At 33.4% G+C, this 10755-nt stretch overlaps 1 pseudogene; it reads right to left on the bottom strand.

Annotated features, from left to right (window-relative positions):
• Positions 1–4183: 4183 nt before the first annotated feature.
• On the bottom strand, positions 4184–9040 carry LOC120249348 (annotated as a pseudogene).
• Positions 9041–10755: the final 1715 nt, after the last annotated feature.

A 10755-nucleotide genomic window follows, 5' to 3' on the forward strand; every position in this document is an offset into this window, starting at 1 on the left:
AAAATTGAGCACTTTCGAGATTGATTCGGGTCTCTATTATTATCACGGTTAACGATTCATATAAAAATACTACACATCTCACTTTTCATTATACTACTATTCACAATCACTCACAAAAATCATATATACATGCAAGTGATAAATAATATAATTATGCTTATACTCTTTAAGAACTTCATATTTATATATATTTATATATATCCACGTTAATAATCCGAGTGCATGTCAATTTTATATTAGAAAGATAAATACAAATATATTATTCATAAATATTTTGCATATAATTTTTAATATTGCATATGTGAACAATCATTATGAATATTTAAATTTATTATTGAATTTGTTTGAAAATCCCCTAACTTATTCAGTTATCTCACTTTTGTAAAAGAAACATCCATTAAACATTGATAGTTTAACTAAACTTGCCTCCTATTTGTCTTTCCTCCAACAAACCACCACTTGAGATATGTGTTTATATTTTTGTTTACATGTAAAACAAATTATTTTGATAATAACTACAAGAATGGAATTGCAACAAACAACAAATCCAATCACATGAAAATGTGTCTAGAGGTGATTTTTTGAGTGCAAGGTTTTAAGACATTAAGGGCCCGTTTGGTTAGAGGGAATGAGAATATGGGGATGGGGAAGGGAAGGGGATGGGGATAGGAATAGGGAAAGGGGGATTGGAGATGGGGATAAAAAGTAATGTTTGGTTGAAGGGAATGGGGATAGGAATATGAGGAGGGATAGGGGAAAATTTTTAGTAAAATTTACTTTTGTACCCTTGAGTATTTTAATTAAATAATGTATCTTAATTGTAAAAGAAACAATTATTAAATGCCTCCAATTTTTATAAATAATATTTAAATGAGTTATTGATGTATTTATTTTTTAAATAAAATTTTAAATTAATAATTGACAAATACAATTTAATTATTGTTAATTAAAATAAATAAATGTCCAAATTTAGTTATTTTTAAATCACCAAAATTTTAATAAATCTAATATTTTAAAAAAAAATACACACCATAACAACATTTTTAATTTCCACCCAAAACATTATTCAAAAAAAAAAAAATCAACATGGCTTCTCCTCATTTTAAAAATCACAACAACATTCCTAACAAATTTTGAGATATTATGCACTAATAAAAAAAACACATTATATTTAAGAATAATTAATTTTTTAATTTATAAAATAATTTAGACAAAATTATTCATTTTTATTATTATAATTAAATATTTGAAATAAAGTCTAATTTAATTATTATATGTTTTATTATAATTATTAAAATAATTAATCCATTTAACTATTATCCAATTTAATTTTTATGATTAAATATTTAATTAAATATATATTTTAATTACGGTTTCATGAAAATTAAAATGGACAAAATTTCTACTTTCCTAAAAGAAATCTTGAAGTCTATTTTAATTATGATTTAATTATGATTAATAAATATTTAAAAATATTTTTATTTAATTATACTAATTAAATATTTTAATGACATAAATTAATTTAATTATATGATGTATGTTTAATTAAAAATAATTTAATTATAACATGTATGGGGGTGTATTATAGAAAATAATTTTTATTTATTAAGGGTATATTGGTAATTAAAAAGCGAAAAAGGAAGGAATGCTCATGCCCTCAGATTTTGGAGGCATGAGCTATATCTGGGCACAGGGGATGAAGCCCCCTCATTCCCATCCCCATCCTATTGGTGCATACCCAAACATGGGTATGCACCAAAAAAGTGAGTCATCCCACATGCCTTGAGCGATCCTCCTCAATCAAACACTACTAACATTTTATGTAAGTTCTTAATACCGACCAGCGGAAAAATGAAGCTCATTCTTGAAGTTATCGGGGACACAATTTTCGATGAATTTTCGATTAGTGAAGAAACAATTTCTTTTTCCTTTTTATAATAAATACTGAAAGGCACAAAACGCACTTTTTAACAGAATAGCGGCAAAGCGCTGAAACTCAAAAATTGATATTTCTAGCCCGTATGTTTTATAAAATTTGGGGTGCAAACAGTACCCTGGCAACAGACTCGATTTAGTCTCGGTGCTTCAAGAATCTTTGGAACCTCCCACTCCCAAACACCTTTTACAATAGAACTAATACAGCTGGGATATAAACCCTTTAGCAGAGCTAATTCCTTTAATCAATCCATAAAAGATGGAGCTCTGAATACGAGTGAAAAGAGTTCCCTGACTTCCTTTTCCAAATCTATCTTTTTCTCTCACAAGAAATTAAAAGATAAATCATCAAACTTTTGAGAAAAGAATTGTTGGACTTATCATTCAAGCTGCTCTTGATCTCAATCCAACTCTTGCCTGGACCTTTCTTTTGCTCTCATTCTCTTCATTCAACTTTTTCTAATCTCAGAGCTTCATCCCATCTACCAACCTTCTTGTATACATTAGCCAAGAGAACCTTAGCTCAAATGATAGCTTCGTTCCAACTCTGTCATCTTACTGCTGCAGCTCCCCACCATTGAATCTAGATGATGTGGCACATGCGCAGTAATGCGCCAGGTGAAGGATCATTGCTATATTCAGAGTTGTTTATCAAGTCCTCAAGCTTCTTCAAGCAAGGCCTACCCTACTCCAACAGATCCTAATGCAGTTACAATGCTCAATCCCTGTTCTAATGCTGTAGTCTTCAGTCGGTGATCTGAAGTACTTCCTTCCATCATCTACCAGACCGGCATGACTGCGTACAAAAAGGCACCGCAAGCGAGCACTGATATAATCTGGGTGATGCCTTCCTGAACCATCTCCTGTGACATTTTGGCAACCACTCCATGGCCATTCTAGAGGCAAAAGCCACAGATCATGCAGCATTCCAGGAAATCAACGCTCCTAGCAGAGATTTTTAATGAAAACTCTTGACGCACAATCTATAAGACCACATTTGGCGATAGAGAAATCTACAGAGTGCTGATTCCACTACTACATCTCCATGTCTTCCTAACCTGAGATACTGGCAATGAGACTTCCCTTTCCTTTTCTAACAGCAGCCAAGCCAGCACAAAGCACAAAGCAAGTGCTCGAAAGCTGTAGCAATCTCCTTCCCAGAAGTTCCATCTCTCGGAATAGAGAGATGACGGCATTAATTACCACTTTGGCCAATACCCTCCGAGCAAAGTGCACCACGAGACCAGCATTCTTAGTGATCACATACGATCAAAACACCCCTCGGGAGTCACAAATGAGACCACATTTAGCATACATGTCAACTGTGCTGCTCACGCCACCACTACATTACCTGCAAACCCACTGGTAATCACATTTGGCATGCACCTGACTTCCCTGCCTTGCTCTGCTGGGGTGACCCAACACATCAGCCAGTGGTACCAAGTGAATTCACATCCGAGGAAACAGGCCAACGCATTATTACTGCATCTGTGGGTAAAAGCTTAAAGCCCAAGTGATGCTTCCTCAAACCTATCATTCCTTGTGATGCTGAGATCATAGAAGTCCAAGCAGAGTGCATCCTCAGTTCAAGCTTTATTTCAGAGAAACACATGAGTGTGCATCTTCAATGCGAAAATTTACACTGCACACTTCCCATATCAACAAGAGCACTAGAAATCCAACGTGATTTGATCCAAACCCATGAACCAGTACCATTCCATGAGCATCTACCAGTCCCTCACGCCTCCCAAGATCAGAACAAGCCTTGACAGCAGATAATGTGAAACCATTTGGCTCCACTCCAAAGTCTACCATTTCTGTAAACATCTGCAGAGATTTGGCGGGTTCACCGACCCGGACGTAACCAGAGACCACAGAGGTCAAGAGATGACATCTAGCGAGGCAGTGTATCAAAGCACACTAGGGGCGGGTAGTGGAAATCAGGACGGAGCTTGGAAATACAAAGGCAGAGCAAGCTATTTCCAACAAAGCTTGGTTGAGTGTCAAGGCCAGACTTGATGATGTGGGAGATGGGTTGGAGAAAGCTATGGAAGAAAGGAGAAAAGGATTTGAGTGCAGAGTCTGGAGGAGAGATGCATAAAAGGCAGAGTTTTCTTCAGGAGTCCTGGTGCCGGGACTCGGTTGAGTTGAGGAGGACAAACGCCTTGAAGAAGAGTGAAAGGGAAGATTTTTCTTGCAGCCAAGTGATCTAAGCTTTGCACTAGAAAGTGACTCCAGATGTCTCTGATCATAGCCTCATCTCCTGAACAGCACAGCAAGTATCAGAAATTGGTTTATAGAAACACAGAAACCTCAGTTTGCTCCAATTCACGTGTCTGCACTTCGGAAATAAGAAGATTTGAATCAAGACTAAACAACAGTCCACATTCATATACGCACAGAATTCTGAAGCTAAATGTGAAAACCAGCAGAATGAAAGTGGAAGAAAGAGAACTTTCTCTATTCCGCAGAAACTCCTTACAAAAGGACACATTTTCTGCTTTAGAATCATCAAGAACCTAACAAACTATAACCTATAAATCAAAATCTTAACAAACTAAAAAGTGATTATCTAATAAAAATTTACAAACACACTATATTGTTAATCAGCACCATATCTTCACACTAACAAAACCTTCAAACTATCAAAATAAATCAAAGCCTCTTAATGAATTTACTCTCTCCAGTAAGAACATGGTTCATTGAGATGAACTCACTACAAAGAAAATTTCACAAAATACACAAAGAGCTCACATCAGCTCTAAGAGTAAACGGCTAACTACCAGTAAAAATGATCCAAGAATTCATTTTGCAACACAAACTAGGGAAAGAGACACCGTCAACAACATCGAAAGCACAGTAAAACGAAGAAATTTTCAAAACAAAAAGAATCGGTCAATTTCACAGAGAAGAACCATACAAATGTCAAAAAGCGTCATGCTAATGCCAAGAAAATCTCAAATAGCATAAAGCTATCAACCTACACCCAATCACAACAAAAACACTTTTATCCAAGCGATCCGCCATTACATTTACAGAAAACATGCATTGAAACGGAAAAATACACATAAACCATGTAATCAAAGCACTCAAATTGAAAACAGAAAATACAAAATAATGGAGCAGGAGAGAAATATATATATACCTAGGGAGAGAACGAAGCTCAGAAAATCGAGGATCAAAGTCCCTAAAAGGAAGACCCGTCAAGCAAAGAGGCCGGTGAAGACCCAGAGAGAGAACGAGGGTTTGAGACTCCAAAGAAAGCTTGAATCCATCACACTCATTTTTCAGAGAGAGGTCCTCGGTTGCTACACCATTATAATTACGTATATATAGCAAAACATTTAAGAATGAAAGCTTTCAGTATAGATACATTACATAGGTAAGGCAGGTGTATTATCAGATCATAAACCAGGCCTGATATTACCACAATTCTATAACAGTACTATAAAGATAGGGTGGAGCAGAGTGTATTAACCCGATTACATAACGATATTTGAGTTTACTCTTTTGGGTTTTACTTGATATACCCTAAACATTCACTAAATTACATACTTCCAGCCCTCTGCCCTATATACACTATGTATTACAAATTATATAAATAATATATATATAATAATAAACTTATAATCTTATTTCAAATTTCCCAGAACTATCTGTAATATTAATTTTTATTTTAAATATAATGAATAAAATTGTTTTAGTGCAATATTTAACTATTAGAGATACATGCAATTGAGCACAATTTCATTGATATGCAAGGACTCTAGATATGAATCACTGAGTGAGATATTATGTATAATGTTATGTTTATGTTCCTAGCGTATATGTATAATGTGAGCTTAATGCAATATAGTAAACATTACAGAATTACAGTTCTTTTGACTTCCACCATTTACATCGCAGGTGAGTGCCTGAAATTATACTTACAGAATGAATTTGATAAAAATCCCAGCCAATTCCATTATGACAACACATGTAGACACAAAATCCCACTCATCAACTCCTTACCTTTGCACAAAGACCAGGATTTCAACATTTATTAAGCAACCTATTACATTCATATATGCAGAGATGGCTAGAAAGAGCTTACGTTTAGCTGTTTTACATACCACAAAGAAGCGTGCTGAGATTTTTGATTTCAAAGAGGATTGGGACGTGGAAGTTAAAAACAATCATATACCTAAGAATATAAATATATATATATATATATATATCATTTAACATCTGAGTAACTCATGCTAGCAAAGCAGCACGAATCTTACGTAGCATATGAATAATTAGTCATGATGAAGCTCCAGGTGCTGGAGGGGCCGAATCTCACATTTTGCTGGCTGTGCCACAACAGCATTATCATCAGCAAATAGAGATTTGATGAGAGAAGAGTAACTAGCGAAGTCGACAGCCGGTCATCCCTTGGATAGACATCTTCGTAATAGTAAGCATGACCAGCGATCATACCCTAATATCAGGGAGTAAAACAAAATTTGGGTTAAGTGATTGTTTCAATATTCAGGACGTAAAAGACACAGACAAGAGAATCTGCTAGGAATGAGAAAATAGATCCTATATATATATATATATATATAATATGTGTCTTCCTTTTCTTTTTAAGATTCAGAAAATGTCTAAGTTCCATACCAGAATATCACCCATGTACTAGTACTTTGCATGAAAAAGAAGCCCAGAAGAACCTGCATTGAGGAAAGATGCAAGAACAAAATGAGAGAAGAATATGTGAAGGTACTTTCATCAATGAAAATATGATCAGTGAAACACAAAACTAAAACTAAACAACTTCAATGAAACAGTGCAGATATCATAAATGTCTTCAAACAGGATCGAAATCCATTATGTTAATCAACAATTATGTAAGCTTCACATGCAAGTACTTGTAATCCTTGAAACCCAGATGCCTCCCAGGTTACTTTGTGAATTGATTTGTTATAAGAACAGTTATAAGAAACTTACCTAAGTGGGTAATAGTCGACCCTTTTATGTGATTTAATGATTTAATATAGCAGAAGCATTGAGAACACGAGACAGAATCACAAATATCAATTTACATCAACAATTGATTAAAGAATAAATTTATATATACAGCATATCTAGGTTTGAACATAATCAAGCTCTAGCTCTCATTGTAGCAAGGATTAAAATGTAGCATGGACAAAATCATGCTAAAGGTCATGAAGAAAAATTGCCCCGAGCACTTACCCAAGGTAGATAAGCAGCTGTAAAAGTAAATAAGCCCAAGAAACTCATGTGAATATAAGGGTTGTGCTTGCTCCATACATAAACCTACAGAAACAAACATTTCATAAGCTAGCTGCTGGATATTAACGTCTACAGAAAGAATAATTAACATCAATAACTTTAATGAAGTCCAGACTCAACTAAAGTAAATGAAGGGAAAAAAAAAGGACTGAAACCAGTTAGGGACTCACCAGCATGAAAGTCAGTGAGTTGCTAAGGAAAAAATATTGCTGCAAAAGTTTTTGAGATACATACGGTATCATCCCACCAATGAGAACAATTCCAGTTAAAACAGTAGCACCAAATAAAAAGCATGTAAAAGAAATCCGCAGTTCGCCCCCTGAATGAGTTTTCCTCAAGTAATTTACAGTACCGAGCAAGGAAAAACATGTGGAAAAGGAAGTCCAAATCTGTTGGTTAAAGGAAATAGAAATAATTAATTTGAACATAAGATAAAAGAAATCGTAGAAGGCCCAACCTAAACAAATTTAATATTCAACTAACTCCAGCTAGCAAACTCAACTAGTAGCAGAATGGTACATAAGCATTAAAAGAAGTCATTAAGCGCTTAAAGCTACAAAAATACCAACTACATTAATTGGGAAAAGATTAATATCCAAATTCAATGCATGCTAAAAAGAAATAGCAATCAACAAACAACAAATTTTACAATCTCCAACATACACAGGCATTTTATACAACACATGCCTCTGAACACTTATCATTTTACAGTTAAGGTCATAAAATTTTGATTTTAGAGGATCATAGGGTAAGAGAGAAACAAAAAATTTCAACATGTAAATTTTATGCAATTTAGAAATAACAATAAAAATTTTTTAAGAACCAATTTATGTAGACAATCCAGATTATATACATCAATAGTTTTTGAAACACCTGGATGGCTGGTGGATCGTGCAGTAAATGTTCAAAGAAAAGTAAGCAATAAAAAGATAAAAATAATAAGAGAATTTTTATGATCTTCTGTTAAACTTTTGATCATTAACAAACAACAGACAATTACATTCGTGCCCCAAGCTAACTGTAAATGAAGCAGAATATCTTCAGAAATAGGAAAGATATGCTTGCAAACAAACATCATAGATCACAATTAACAGAACCATGAAGCTCTGAGCCATTATCACCATCATCTGAAACCTACCAATTATAAAAACAAAAATAAGGCGCACAATCAGAGAAGGATATCCAACTTTACCAATTTTTCTGAAGTAAAAGAAGTTCGTTATGAGGCGCCAGATCTCATAATTTTGGAGTACAAGCTTCGGGTTCAGATACAAATGGTAGGGAGTAATAATCTGCAAAAAACACAAGAGGTGAATCAACACCTTAAAACCCAAATGCTAATAAAACAACGCAAATTGGATAAAAAGGGTATACATTTTTGTAATCTGCACCCAAAATTCACAAATTGGATATAAAAAACACAGGTATCATACACAATAGTCCAAATTTAGAACCCCAATCTATTAAAAAAAAAGGCGAAATTTTGAAATTAACAAGGTATGCAAAAACATATAAAAACTCAATAAAACATTTCAAATTGTTCACAAAGTCACAGAATCCATCGACAAAGAACAGAATGGAGAGGAGAAAGGACCTCGAGAGAGCAACCGACGGAGGTGACGACGGCGGCAGTGAGATACGACCGCGTAATCACTGGCATCTGCTTGTACCACTCTTCCACTGCCTGAGCCATCCTCCGTGCCAATTATCTCCGCAAGAAACCCTAAACCTATCCTAATTTAGAATCGAACTAGAGAAATCGAAGGTTTTGATTTCTAGGGCACAAGGTTGGAGATTGAGAGGAGGACAATGACGACGAGCAGAGAGCTTCGAATGGTGTGATTTGACACGTGGCCTCAAGCTAAATAGTGGTATCATTAAGGCCTCCACGTCATAGTGGGCCAATATGAACCAATTAAATAGTGACGCGTGGCTTCCATTGCTCGTTGAGGCCCACGTCATAACGACGTGTTAAGGACCATTCGTAGTCTGACACGTGTCTTCTATAGCCAGCTCTATCAGCGACTCATTAGCTTTGGAGAAAATTATTATGAGATTATCTTAATTATTTTGAGAAATATGTTTGTATGCCCCTGATAAAAAATGAAATTATGTTTTTTTTTTGTTATAAAATATTTTTTTAAAAAAATGAAAATACAGTTGTTTGATGAGGAAAATAAGTCTGCATTATATCGATATCATTTTGACCAATATTATTATGAAATTGTTTTAAAAAACTTTGGAATTTCTTTTTGTTGGATTATCCTGTTGTGCATGCTTTGAAATTTGAACTTTTTGCATTATCAAAGCCCTTTTTTACCTTGATTAAAAGTCAAAAACAAAAACAAATATTTATTGAGAATAAATCATAAATAAATACTCTCTTCTTCCTTTTTATCTATCACAAATCTATATTTTTTTATACGTAATTTTTCTAACATCGAGAATCATTTATTATTTTTTCAAAAATCACTATTAACACTTTATTCAATTCTCTTCTTGGAATTAAACATTAGAAATGTGAAGATATAAATTAAGGGTAGTTTTAAAAAGGTAACTAAATAATTTTTTATAAAATTTTATGAAATAACTGAATTTCTTTATACGTGAGATTCTGTTAATCACGATAAATAAAAAAAAAAACGGAGGGAGTACATATTTTGATCTGTTTTTAAATATTTAAACTTGAATATCAACGCTGCTGGCAATGATTGAGATTTTATGATCTATTCATATTTATTTAAAAAAATATTAATCTTGTAAATTTAAATTTAAAAAACCTCAATGATACAATTTGAATAATTTAATATTGTTTTTGATTTGAAGAGCAAACCCGAATGTGAATTGTAATCAGAAATCGGTGTTTCAGCAGCTCTTAATTACTAAAGACGAATAATTATTAATGAACTAGCTCACAATTTCTTACTTTAATTTTGTGTATCAAAACATCAAGTAACGCATGAAATGATTTACTCAAAATAAGCATTTAATTATTAAAATGTGTTGAAATGCCCGGCATATGATCATTTCATAATATTCAAATTACATAAAAATGAACTGTAGCAAAGAACCATTGTGGTTTTTTGTTCAAAACTACGATGATGCCATTTATGATTAGGTTGGCATAGTGGGAGCTTGAGTGCAGTGTGCGTGGAACTTTTTAAACAGTTTTCTTTAAACCTTATTAAATTTCATTTTTATTTTCCAAGTAAAATGGGGCATTCACATGTAAACACTTTTGCTATCATAATTTAACTAATTAATTTGAAGGTTTAGGGTTCAATGAGATGGGTTACCATTACAAGAGTTCGGATAATTTGATTTATATATTATTCATATATTTATACATACATAAATTTAAAGTAGTTGTATACTCTGATTAAAGGGGTTTAAATGAAGATTTTGATTTTTTTTTTAAGTTTCCCTATTGCATTTAAACTTTTGTTTGTATTAAATGTGATACTTGCAGCAGGAAATGATTAATTTCATTTAGTTATTTTGTATTAAATATTATATTACATATTTTAACACAATTATAATTAT

The sequence above is a fragment of the Dioscorea cayenensis genome, chromosome 19 (genome assembly GCF_009730915.1).
Source record: "Dioscorea cayenensis subsp. rotundata cultivar TDr96_F1 chromosome 19, TDr96_F1_v2_PseudoChromosome.rev07_lg8_w22 25.fasta, whole genome shotgun sequence".
Classification (NCBI taxonomy): domain Eukaryota; kingdom Viridiplantae; phylum Streptophyta; class Magnoliopsida; order Dioscoreales; family Dioscoreaceae; genus Dioscorea; species Dioscorea cayenensis.